The 14,150-nt window shown below is 35.8% G+C and overlaps 1 protein-coding gene across 1 annotated transcript in view; it reads left to right on the top strand.

Annotated features, from left to right (window-relative positions):
- Positions 1–14,150, top strand: part of DIRAS1 (DIRAS family GTPase 1) — a 78,660-nt gene that overhangs the window by 485 nt on the left and 64,025 nt on the right. The window contains exon 2 of the mRNA XM_053700654.1: positions 41–220. The gene's annotated coding sequence lies outside the window, so the exon portion shown is untranslated. The remainder of the gene's footprint in view (positions 1–40; positions 221–14,150) is intronic.

The following is a 14,150-nucleotide window of genomic DNA, read 5'->3' as shown; positions in this document are numbered from 1 at the left end:
AGATCACAGCTTGCAAACTGCTGTGTCTGGATCTTTACAGGAGAGACCTGGATCCCAGCTGAGCTGGAGGTGTCTGGAAAAGCACTGCTCATACCGGGCTTTAAACCGAGAGAGGACAAGGCACAAGCTAAAGAGGAGGACGGCAGACTGCAGACAATCCCTAGGCTGCTGCAGCACAGCAAACAATGCTGTAAAAACGCAAGCAAGGAGCAGAGAAAAGGTGAGAGGCTGCACAACTCATCCACTTCATTGAGTTATTAATATTATTTAATGCAGTGATGGCATTCCCTGAAAGGTGACAGCGAAAAAAAAATCACTCTGCAGCAAAAGGGGCAGCATTTTAATGATTATAGCTGAGGGAGGGAATCATTTTACATCAGCCAACACTTAAGAGTACAACAATATGAGGATTTCTTATACATTTATTAAAGGATACCCATAACCTAGGATACATTGAATATGCATTCATCAAATTATTATAAATTATTATTATTTTATTCTTGTGGAGACAACCTAAATTAGTTAAATATGTACAATTAACGACACTAAATTTGCATACTTATTGCAAATGATGTAATGATATACAGTACAATTATGGGTATGCGTATACAGACACACAGTCCTGCATATTTACATGTTTACAAAAGAATGCCATTAAACAATGAAACATACAGCATGTACTATGGTTATAGTGAAGTAATGCATTCCATTTCCTGATCTTATGGATACACTTCACAAATACTGCAATATGAATAAGCTTGTTTTATTTTTCTATACATTATGTCAATTTCCCCCTGATTTATCCACACTGGCAGTCTTTCTGATTCAACAAACAATGCTATGATTCAAACTGATTGCTATTGATATACAATTTCTAATGTAACAGTTTAGCAAACCTGTGTCATTGTGAATGACCATAGCTTAAAACTGGTGGAAGTTCATTACACTGACCATGTGTATTAAATCCAATGTTCTTCATTAGGTCATGTGTCCTAGGACAAGGACAGTTCAAATGAATAGGGTTTTTACAGCACTGTGCTTGGTCCATGCTTTGTGCATACTGTATGAAGGGATCTGTAGCTTCAATGTAAACCTTTCCTATGAGGATGGTTGTAAGGGATAACCATGTAAATCATCTTATTTTCTGACACTGCACTCTGTTCTAACTGTTCCTTAATGAAAATACATTGCAGATATATATATATATATATATATATATATATATATTCTTTTCAATTAAATCACAATGACAGTGCTTTTGCAAATCTGTTTTCACAGAAGAGGAATATCCCATTATCCTCCCACGTCTGCAGTCAAAAAGGTTTAACATGAATATCGCATTTATGTTACACTTATTTATTAAGTTAAGGGAGAACCATTAATACATATTTTTCATGTTCTGAATTGCCACATTGGTGGAACCATACTATAGTTGTAGGTCATACATATGTGGATACAGATCTGTGGCATCAAATGGTATAGATAATCTACGTAAGATAAAAACATTTTTATCTCATATGGAAACCAGCTGCTGGACGTGAACAGCAAAGACAGAAAATTACATTTAAGGTGGAATGATTTTGACCTGGGGAGATTATTCATTAGAGAGTGCATACCAAGAGGCAAACATAAATAAAGAAATAAGTAATACAAAACTGCACACAGTGTGTTTCTCTACAATTTGTAAAAGACATAGCTTTGTATTGCTTTAGCTATTAAAAAAGCTAATTGTGATATATATATAATATTTCTGATCTGATTGTTCATAATTAAACAATATTAACAATATTATTTTCTATTTTAAGATATATAACCATGTGAATTGCACATTTACAATCCTTTAGAAAAGCTTATCAAATTATTTATCTACCAAAATCTGCAAAGATTTTAATGGTGAATTATGTAGAAACATCTTTAGATTCAGTTTTCTAAAGGATTGTGATCAACCCCATTGAGTGTTATTTTTAGTAAATGATAGTGTGGGATTTTGTCCTGCTCTATAAATACATAGCCATTGTTAAATTTTACAGTGTGACATGGGAACTCATTCATAAACACTGTAGCTATATAGATAGGTCAGGCTTCACTATAGCCTGTATGACTTTAACTCTCCTCCCTTCTCTTTTGTTTCTCATTGCAGTGGAAGGAAAATCCTGCAATTCTACATTCACATTAAATCTGTGGGGGTGTGTTTTGCAGGACATAAGAGAGCTATAATGGCTTCTCCCAACTAGTCTTCTGGGATAGGCTCATATGGTCTCCCTGTTATCAAGTTGTGTTGTGCATATGGTCAGCATTATACTTAGACCACCTAAGTATGTGCAGTCAGCACTACTGATATTTCCAATCAGGATAGTTTGCACTTATGCCGTCTTCACGCTGTATAGAGCTAATTTCCTGCAATCTGTGTATTTTGGTGAGTCAACATATTTTTTTTCCATAGATTAATACAGACTGCTGTCAGAATGTATAGATCTACAGTGCATATATATATATATTACCACCAATCTATTTCTACATTATTGTTTTTTCATTAATATTGTATGATGGATAGCAGTTTTTGTATATTCAGTCATTTCAGTCCTTTTTGCTGTAATACTATATTTTGATGTCCGTCATGTGTGCATGTGTTTATTCTGTAACTTAGTAATTCTCGTACTTCCCTGCCATACATGTTTTTTATTTTTTTTATTTTAAAGGGACAGTTAAGTCAAACTTAAACTTTCATTATTTAGATAGGGCATGCAATTTTAAACAACTTTCCAATTTACTGTTATCAAATTTGCTTCTTTCTCTTGGTATTCTTTATTGAAAGCTAAACCTAGGTAGACTGATGCTAATTTCTAAGCCCTTGAAGATTGCCTCTTATCTCAGTACATTTTGACAGTTTTTTTTACAGCTAGACAACACTAGTTTATGTGTGCCATATAGATAAAGTTGTGCTTACCCCCGTGGAGTTACTTATTAGTCAGCGCTGATTGGCTGAAATGCAAGTCAATAGAACTGAGATGAGGGCAGTCTGGAGAGGTTTGGCTACAAGGTAATCACAGAGGTAAAAAGTGTATTAATATAACAGTATTGGTTATGCAAAATTTGCGAATGGACAAGAAAGGGATTATCTATCTTTTTAAACAATAAAAATTCTGGAGTAGACTATCGCTTTAAGTCTCAAGGATAATCTAATCCCTACATTCTCTCCATGCTAGAATTGTTACATGTGTAGAAATACTCTAGAACGTTTAGTCTTTACCACCGTACCAGATGATTTTCTTTACTTAAGCATTGCTGGGGGAAAACAAATAGAATACTGCAGGTAATGATACCTTCTAACACACAAATATGATTTATGCCATAGTATGGTATGCTATTATATGATAATGGTGTGGCACATAGCTTTTAAAAGTAAGTTCATATTTCTGCTAACTGTTCTACAGCCTTCCATAACACACTTTGTCAGAAACACTAGGCATGCTTAAGTTCATCATTGAGCAATAGAGCTGCCCATGAGACTAGGAATGGGTTTCCCTAATATCATAAGATACTGTAGAACTTTGTTACCCTCATAGTTAGGCTTAGCCTTAAAGTTATGGTAAATCCTAGCGTTTGTGAAACGCTAGGATTCACCAGTGGAACAAATAAAGGGGACTTTCAGTCATGAAGTGTAAGATATTTTGCGCTAAAAGTTCCTTTATTTGTTTGAAGAATTCGCCACACTAAGCTCCTCAGGCAGCCCACGGCAGAATGCTATTTTGATAAGAGAGGTGGCCTTTCGCACCTTTTAGCAATAGCCTTGCGGGCTATCTGGCTTGGCGCCAGCTGGCCTGCACAGCTATTAGTATATACATTAGCACACAAAAGAAACAAAAGGGAGGGGGGGTCTCACCCTCAAAACATGAGGAGAAATGAAAAATAACTAAAACTCAGCTTTTTATTATATTAATAGAAAAAAAAAGAAAATAAATGGTTATAAGCAATTAAAAACACAAGAGATTATCAACATACAGTGGCATGAATGGTCCAGTTCACAGTATGATCCTATAAGTACAATATAATTCTATAGACCAATATAGGCTTAATACCAGAAACGTACAAAATAGGTAACTATCCCAATTACATTGGGCAACACAAAACAAAAGATCCCTGAATAAAGTCTACCAGTGACTCTTAAGTCTCCATATGGAGCACCACAAAAGGGATTGGCGATCTGCTATTCTTACGTGTTCCTCCAATATAATTATTTAAAAAAAGCTAGGTGTTCCTGTACTAGGCTGGTATATCAAAAACATCTAATAATAAAAAAACAATCCATCAACATATTCAGTAATACAATGTAATAGAATACCAAAGCCCCTGGCAAGGACCCAATCATGTCACAAAATGCCTGACGCACGTTTCGCTCCTGCTTTATTAAAGGGAAATTCATTCTCATTCCAGTTTAAATAGGCTATTCTAGCCAATCATCACTTCTCACCAGGATTGAACCAATCATCTTTTATTTGACTTGCAACGGTTATAAGCAGCTGTTCTAAATGAAAAAAGCGTCACTTTTGTTCATTTACCATTAATCCATTGATAACATTTCTATATCAATAGATGTTTAATGTGTCAGTGAATTAACTACACATATACCTATCCGATTGCATTTTTCTTACTAGTATATACCCCTCTACATATTGAGCTGTTTGTAATTGTTTACGTTATCTAGAGAGAGATCTCATTGGACAGTGCGTCCCTCTTGACTGGCAAATCACTAACATTATTTAACATATACACACACACAGCCCACGTGGGCCAAGCCCACCGATTTACCCATTGTTGGTGACGATTTTAATCTAATATGCATGTCACCAGCAGACTCATGTTATTGGCCACTATGATTAGTAGTTGTGTAAAGTCCCCTTTATTTGTTCCACTGGTAAATCCTAGCATTTCACAAACTCTATGATTTACCATCACTTTAACCTCAACAAAAATCTATTAGCCCTTTCCGGTCCTTTAAATGCTTAATTGGTGCGGCCGGCAGGTCTTATTTAATTTATGCGCCAATATTTTTGAATTACACAGCTAAATAGCAAGTTACCGCTAGATGTCACTATTTAGCTGTGCAAAAGCGGCAAAGAATATACCCGACATTTGAGCGCATGCACTAAAACCCTTTGTCGGATATATTCCGGATATATTCCGACAAAGGACCGCAAAGGGTTAAGCTAGGTGAACTAGAGGCAGAGAGTTACTGTATGGTTACATTATTGATTAAAGGGACAGTCTACACTAAAATTTAGGGCTGCAACTAACAATTATTTTCATAATCGATTAATCGGACGATTATTTTTTCGATTAATCAACTAATCGTATAAAAAATAAATAAAAAATGTTTCCCTATATTTAAAATTAAAATCCATATACTGAGTGTTATAAATATAAACTTCAGACTAAAACTTTACAACTTAACATTAACAACTGTTGGTCCATTTTTTTAAGCAGCAGAACACATTTTTATAATTAAGCAAAACAAAACCACAAACTGTTTGAAAAGAGGTAGAACTAGATAGAGGTAGACTATCACTGTTTAGAGCATTCTGTTATTCACTCTTTCAGAAACTTTGCATTGGAATACAAAAATGTCCACATTCTCTTGGCTAAGGCTGGTTCTCTTTTGCAGCTATTTTGCCTGCAGCAGAGAAGAGGCACTCAGATGGTGTTGAGGTGCCTGAGATGCATAAGTAGGGTTTTGCCAATTTCACCAAGGTGGGCTATTTATCTTTGTTAGCGCTCCACCAATGCAAGGGGCGTCTTAAAGTAAGCCTGGTCTTCATTATGACATAAAGATATCTTGAATATCTATATGCAATGGTAAACAACCAGCTATAAAGGTAAGGGGAAAAAAAATATCTAGTCCGCACTTAAAATAACAGATATATACTTACAGAGGTTGAATTTGGTAAATACAGTATTTTAATTAATTAAAAATATAAAAAACCAAAAAGGCAAAAGGGCTAAAGACAATATATCAGTAACAGGACACAGCCTTACATATTTATCGCAATGTAGCAAGGGATCTGCTAAAAATTGTGCAAACAGGTAATAGTGACATAAATTCATAAAACAAATGCCAACAATCTAGGGCTAGGTGTACATAACAAGCTCAGCACTATATCATGCAAAGCACAGTCCCAAATCACCTGATTTAATATAAACAATCTAAATTATGACTCCTATTTTATTTCTGTGTTGCACATAAGACAGGAGTAGTTGTAAACTTAAAAAGAAACTTATATAGTGTCCTAAGAAAGTGAAAAGTAAACGTCTGTAGACATCCTTTAGGCTAAGGGCATAACCATAAAACAAATATGTGCAGGAGCTCATCGGAGTGAAGCAGCTAGTGCTGTGCACAGACCAACTAATTGCCAACCAACTAATCGATTATAATATTCGTTGACAACTATTTTTATAATCGATTAATTATCGATTATGCCGATTAGTTGTTCCAGCTCTACTAAAAATTTTATTGTTTAAAAAGTTAGATAACGTCTTTACAACCCATTCCCCAGCTTTGCATAACCAACATTGTTATATTAATATACTGTATAACATTTAAACCTCTAAATTTCTGCCTGTTTCTAAGCCACTAAATGCAGCCTCTTATAACATGCTTTTTTATTTTATTAGCTTTTCACAACAAGATACTGCTAGTTCATGTGGGCCATTTAGATAACATTGTGTTCATGCCGGGGAGTTATTTAAGAGTCAGCACAAAACAGCACTAATTGGCAGTAGATAATAAATAAAGTCATGCTCTCAGGGGGCTGTCAGGAGATTTTTAGACACAAGGTAATCAGAGGTAAAAAGTATATTAAAAGCACAGTCTAGTCCAAAACAAACCTTTATAATTCAGATAGGGCATGTAATTTTAAACAATTTTCCAATTTACTTCTATCACCAATTTTGCTTTGTTCTCTTGGTATTCTTAGTTTAAAGCTAAATCTAGGAGGTTCATATGCTAATTTCTAAACCCTTGAAGGCCGCCTCTTAGCTCAGGGCATTTTGACAGTTTTTTTTTTAGAGGATATTAGTTCATGTGTTTTATATAGATAACACTGTGCTCACACACGTGGAGTTACCTAGGAGCCAGCACTGATTGGCTAAAATGCAAGTCTGTCAAAAGAACTAAAATAAGGGGCAGTTTGCAGAGGCTTAGATACAAGATAATAACACTGGTAAAAACTATATTAATATAACTGTGTTGGTTGTACAAAACTGGGGAATGGGTAATAAAGGGATTATCTATCTTTAAAAATAACAATTATATTGTAGTAGTAGCTTGTATTTGGATCAGTGATACATTTTGTTAAGAGCAACAATGTTTACCAAATTCCTTCTCTTGCTCTACCTTGTCAATCTACAAATTATGTTTCTATGGCCACATTTGGGCAGTGCTTACTCCCAGCGCCGGCACAAATGCAGGGGTGATGACGTGGCGCTGTGGGTACGTCACCAGTTAGGGAGCTCTGACAAAATTCTCCCATTGCAACGTCCCACGTCACCACGCATTGACAGATTTGTAGGCATGCGCAAAGGGATCTGCATAGTACAGAGACGCTTCTAATTGCATACAATATTTCTAATACCTTTTAAGTTTTAGAAATATTGCATGCAAATAGAAACGTCTCACATATGAATTATATATGTGTAATTCATTATCGTGCAGCAGATCCCTTTGTGCATGGAAACGTTTATTATTAGCTCCCTTACTTGTAAAAGTATTATTAAATTTCAACACTTCATTTATATAAATAAGTGTTGTAAATTTTAATAGTACTTTCAAAAATCGTGATAATAAATAATGCATACATTAACTTTTACATTAGTGTATGTGCCAATCAGGAACTATGTATGATATGAGATTGGACCTCTTAATCACACCTCGCTGTCAGTAGTCTTTTATGTTTCTAATTAGTTTACATATTGTATGTATTTTACAATAGTATTGTTGCACCTTTTATATTCCCAATAAAGTTATGCCTTATGTGGCTTTTGACAGTTGCTGACACAAAAATATGGCAGCCTCCACGAGCAACACGTGTGAAAAGTCCCAGCTTTACCAGCACGCTGGAAGCGCTGGGACTTACGTCATTAGAGCACTTGGAGAACGACCAGCATCTCACTGGCAAGTATTAAGAAAACGATCCAAGCGAGTCCCAGTTCGCTTTGAGCGCTTGCCGAACGCATCCTTAAAGGGACATCAAACACTTGCTTTACTGTGATCTTATGAGATTTTACTACAATCTCGCAAGATTTCATAGTAAAAATAGTCAAATAACATGACTGTGCCTGCACATGCCAGATGCATGCTGCCTTGAAAGTCCCAAGACAAACATCATGATTAACTGCTAAAAACAAATCCCTTTACAATGGGATGTGGTTACTGAGGATATTTTGAGGTAAAATATGTTCCCTTTTTTACATAGAGAAGTTCTGGTGATATTTTCTCGTAATCTTTTTACAGCTATGCTTTATCACTTTCAAGTACTTCAACATTTGAGTATAATGCAATAGAAGTGCATAATAAAAAAGACAATGCAATACGACTTACTATGAATTTTAAATTAGCTTTTTGACATATTTCAAAATGTTGTTAAATTTACCAGCCCCCTGTATCATGTGGTAGCCGTCAGCCAATCACAGACTTGTATATGTATAAACTGTGAACTCTTGCAACTGATACCTCAGAAATGGTGCATATAAAAATACTGTGCACAGTTTGAGAATGGAAATAAATTGGAAAATTCCTGAAATTTGCATGCTCTGTGTAAATAATGAAAGTTTATTTTTAACTTTAGTGTCCCTTTTTAAGGAGGTCAATTTCTATGCTATTCCAGATTATATTAGTATTGTGTATGTTTTAGCTATGGTCCATTTTACCCTTCTAACATGAAAGCAGTTGGAAAGTTGTGATTATTTTTTTTTTTTTGTGTGTTACTGTCTTTGTGGATCTCCATATTGAGGACCCTCTCAAAATGAATCTCTTTTAAATGTAATACTTTATCAGAAGCTGGTTCCCTGAGGCTCTTTAGAGACTATATAAGATCCACTATTGAGATGTATGTGCTATTGGTTAAAAAGCGGGGAACGGATAAACTATCTATTTGGAAACAAATTAAAAATAAAATGGACAGATTTTTTTTTATAATTATTCTTAGCAATTCAAATTGAAAAGGTCATCATTTGTTGGTCTGAAGTGCATACTTGTTAACAGACCTGCCCTTTGGGTAGGGTGAGAGGGGTACCTGCCTAGGGCCCCCCAGTTTGGGGGGGCCCCACACATTGAGGGTATGAGAAGGTGCACATGACAGGAAACAGTGCTGCCATCTAGTGCTCTTGCTAATGTATAACATTATTGCAGAACTGCTGCCATATAGTACTACAGACACGTGCATACTCCTGAACTTACTTTCCTGCTTGTCAACAAGTGATAACAAGAAAACAAAAAAGCAGAAATGTTAAGCGTAGAAGCCGGCCCATTTTTGGTTCAGAACCTGGGTAGCGCTTGCATTTAGCCACCAATAACTAAATGTATTTACAAGTAACAGTATGTAAGTGTGCAAGAATAAAAAAAGTTTAATAACACCAATAGCTACTTACTATTTTAATGGGATTTATGAGGTTGATGGGATGAACACAGTTTCTGAATATTTGGTGGGATATTAGACACTCGCATTTTTAAGCTTCCACTTCCTATCCATATATCAAGAGCAGGAGCAGCAATGCACTACTGGGAGCTAGCTGCAAAAAACCCCCACTGACTTCAGCTCAGCATTTAAGCTGCAGCCCTCAGAGCTCGGTGAGTCTGATTGACAACTGCCTGCACTACAAACACACTGCTGTCCCACTCACTGACTACACATGCAGTCACAAGCCGATTAAGGAGACTACGCGTGCAGTCAGGAGCCAATGTGCCACCAATAGGAATAGTTTCAGTTCCCACTGAGCTGCGCCAATAGGTTAAGATGATCTGTGTCCCCCTAGGTATCAATCACGTGTCACGTAGCAGGCAGTAACCCTTAAAGTGATGGTAAATCTAACTATAGTTGAGTTAACATTTTAGAAGTATTACTTAATATAAGCACAGTGATGCTTTTGTTTTTTTTAAATAAACTTTTTTTCTTACAAAATTTTCATTTATAAATGCGCCCCGTTACCTGTTCCCTGACTGCCTCCCTGTTAGAATTTCAGAAATCTCTGTTTGATTGACAGGTGCATCATCCAATCTGGACTGCACCATACGCCCTATGTAAATCTGGTATTAGCACGCTCCCGTGCTTGGAGTTTTCAATGGCATCAGCAGAACTTCAATTGCGCAAGTGCAGTTGCAGCCACAATCTCGCCGCTGCTTAGAGTAACACACTACATTACCCTGTCACTGCTTGGTGAAAAGTTTAAACGGTGCAGTAATAATTTTTAATTTAATAGCACTTTTATTTTATTTGCTGGTACTTAGATAATAAGCACGTTGGGGGAGGGGCGGCTCATGGGGGGATTCTTTAGTACTGTCTTCTGTGCTGCAGTAAACAGTGAATTTGTGAAATGATACTGACAGGGTAATGTAGTGTTTTACTATAATCAGCGTGAGATCGTGGCTGCAACTGAACTTGCGCAATTGAAGTTCTGCTGATGCAATTGAAAACTCCAAGCACGGGAGCGTGCTAATACCAGATTTACATAGGGCGTATGGTGCAGTCCCAATTGGATGATGCACCTGTCAATCAAACAGAGATTTCTGAAATTCTAACAGGGAGGCAGTCAGGGAACAGGTAACGGGCGCATTTATAAATGAAAATTTTATAAGAAAAAAAGTATATTTAAAAAAAACAAAAGCATCACTGTGCTTATATTAAGTAATACTTCTAAAATATTAACTCAACTATAGTTAGATTTACCATCACTTTAATGTTCTCGGTACTTGTATTCTTAAATTGCTATTTTGTAAAAAAAATCACCACTTTTTATTTTCAAACTTTGGCATAGATTGGTGGTAAAATAGTTGCATGAAAAGAGTCAAAATACCCCACGTTTAATACCTTAGGTTGTCTTTTAAAAAAATATACACGTGAAGGGTTATTCAGGGATTCCTGACAGATATCAGTGTTACAATGTAACTATCGCTAATTTTGAAAAAAAATAAATGGTTTGGAAATAGCAAAGTGCTACTTGTACTTATTGCCCTATAACTTGCAAAAAAAACACGTAACAGGACAAAATTTAAAAACTATTTAGCATGGGTGTTTTTTGGTAGTTGTAGATGTGTAACAGATTTTGGGGGTCAAAGTTACTAAAAGTGTGTTTTTTTCATCATATTTTATATTTGTTTTATAGTAAATGATAAGATATGATGAAAATAATGGTATCTTTAGAAAGTCCATTTAATGGCGAGAAAACGGTATATAATATGTGTGGGTACAGTAAATGAGTAAGATGAAAATTACAGCTAAACACAAACACTGGAGAAATGTAAAAATAGCCCTGGTCCTTAAGGCTAAGAAAATTTAAAAATGGTCTGATCACTAAAGGGCAAGCAACTAAAATGGTTTCCTCTGTCTATGTTTGAGGTTAGTAAGGGCATGAGTTTTCTTACCCGCCGAATAAATTTAATTTTGTTTGTTCTCTATTATTGTGGAAATATTAAAATGGTATAAGATGTGTGGGTAAACCTTCCATAACGTGGTAGGAACAAATAATCTCGAGTTTTGATATTGCTTTGGCATTCTTGTGCATTGTTCTTGGAAATTCTTTTTTGTAAAACGTTTAATTTTAAATGTAACAAAATGCCACAATTTTTTGCTTACTAATACATAGAAGCCAAGGAAATAAAACAAATCAGAGGTTTGTTAATGACATCATAAGTGACATCTTGATGACATCATATGCATTATACGGGTAGATTACGAGTTTTGTGTTATGAGTAAAAAAGCAGCGTTATGGGTTATAACGCTGCTTTTTCACTACTGCTGTTATTACGAGTCTTGTAGGTACAGCTGTCCCGCACACTTTTTTGGCCGTACTGCAAATTAACTTACACAATTTTCGTAAAGTCTTTTTTTCAATGGGACTTCCACAAGCTTTTTTTTTGGAGGCCAAAAAGTGAGCGGCACAGCCTATCCCGCAAGATAGCATAAAACTCATAACTAAAGTGTTAAAAAGTACACTAACATCCATAAACTACCTATTAACCCCTAAACTGAGGCCCTCCCGCATCGCAAACAATGAAATAAAAATATTAACCCCTAATCTGCCACTCCCGACATCGCCACCAGTAAAATAAACATATTAACCCCTAAACCGCCGCACTCCAGCATCGTAAACACTAGTTAAATATTATTAACCCCTAATATGCCGCCCCAACGTCGCCGCCACCTACCTACCTTTATTAACCCCTAATATGCGGCCCCCAATGCCGCCGCTATACTAAATTTATTTATTAACCCCTAAACCTAAGTCTAACCCTAACACCCCCTAACTTAAATATAATTAAAATAAATCTAAATAAAAATTAATATCATTAACTAAATAATTCCTATTTAAAACTAAATACTTACCTATAAAATAATAAACCCTAAGCTAGCTACAATATAACTAATAGTTACATTGTAGATAGCTTAGGGTTTATTTTTATTTTAAAAAGTTTGTATTTATTTTAACTAGGTAGAATAGTTACTAATTAGTTAACTATTTACTAACTACCTAGCTAAAATAAATACAAATTTGCCTGTAAAATAAAATCTAACGTGAGTTACACTAACGCCGAACATTACACAACAATTAAATAAATTACCTAAATTAAATACAATTACCTAAATTACACAAAATAAAAAACAAATTATCTAGGGCTGCAACAACTAATCGGTAAGTTTGATCATAAAAATAGTTGTCAACAAATCTCATTATCAATTAGGTGGTCAGCGATTAGTTGGTCAGTTGCACAGCACCAGCTGCTTTAATCTGATGATCTACTGCAACTAATATTGTGCAAAAAAAATTGAATTTATTTATTTTTTTAATCTTTTTTTCTATCCGATTAATCGGACAATAATCATCCGATTAATCAGATAGAAAATAAATAAATTAAAATGTTTGCACAATACCATGTGCAGGAGTTCATCGGATTGAAGCAGCTGGTGCTGTGCAATTAACCAACTAATCACTGACCAATAATGAGATTCTTTGACTATTTTTATGATCAAATCTTACCGATTAGTTGTTGCAGCCCTAAAATTGTCAGATCTTTAAACTAATTACACCTAATCTAATAGCCCTATCAAAATAAAAAAGCCCCCCCAAAATAAAAAATACCCTAGCCTAAACTAAACTACCAATAGCCCTTAAAAAGGCCTTTTGCGGGGGCATTGCCTCAAAGAAGTCAACTCTTTTACCTGTAAAAAAAAATACAAACAACCCCCCCAACAGTAAACCCCCCCCACCCACACAACCAAACCCCCCAAATAAAATCCTAACTAAAAGAACCTAAGCTCCCCATTGCCCTGAAAAGGGCATTTGGATGGGTATTGCCCTTAAAAGGGCATTTAGCTCTATTGCTGCCCAAACCCTAACCTAAAAATAAAACCCACCCAATAAACCCTTAAAAAACCTAACACTAACCCCTGAAGATCCACTTACAGTTTTGAAGAGCCGACATCCATCCTCAGCAAAGCGGCAAGAAGTCCTCAACGAAGCCGGGAAGAAGTGGTCCTCCAGACGGGCAGAAGTCTTCATCCAGACGGCATCTTCTATCTTCATCCATCCGGCGCGGAGCGGGTCCATCTTCAAGACATCCGGCGTGGAGCATCCTCTTCTTCTGACGACTAATGACGAATGAAGGTTCCTTTAAATGACGTCATCCAAGATGGCGTCCCTTGAATTCTGATTGGAATCGGAATTAAAGGTGAAAAAATCCTATTGGCTGATGCAATCAGCCAATAAGATTGAGCTTGCATTCTTTTGGCTGTTCCAATCAGCCAATCAGCTACTTTACAATGCCACCTGGCTGGCAAACATTTGCTGTGAAGAACACTGCATAGTACAATCAGTACAGTACTGTAATCAGAAAGGTAATAGCGGTTGTTTTACATAAATATAAACTATCATTTAGAACACAA

This window comes from Bombina bombina, chromosome 2 (assembly GCF_027579735.1).
Source record: "Bombina bombina isolate aBomBom1 chromosome 2, aBomBom1.pri, whole genome shotgun sequence".
Classification (NCBI taxonomy): domain Eukaryota; kingdom Metazoa; phylum Chordata; class Amphibia; order Anura; family Bombinatoridae; genus Bombina; species Bombina bombina.
Note: the sequence above shows the minus strand (reverse complement) of the source record. Positions and strands in the feature narration are given on the sequence as shown.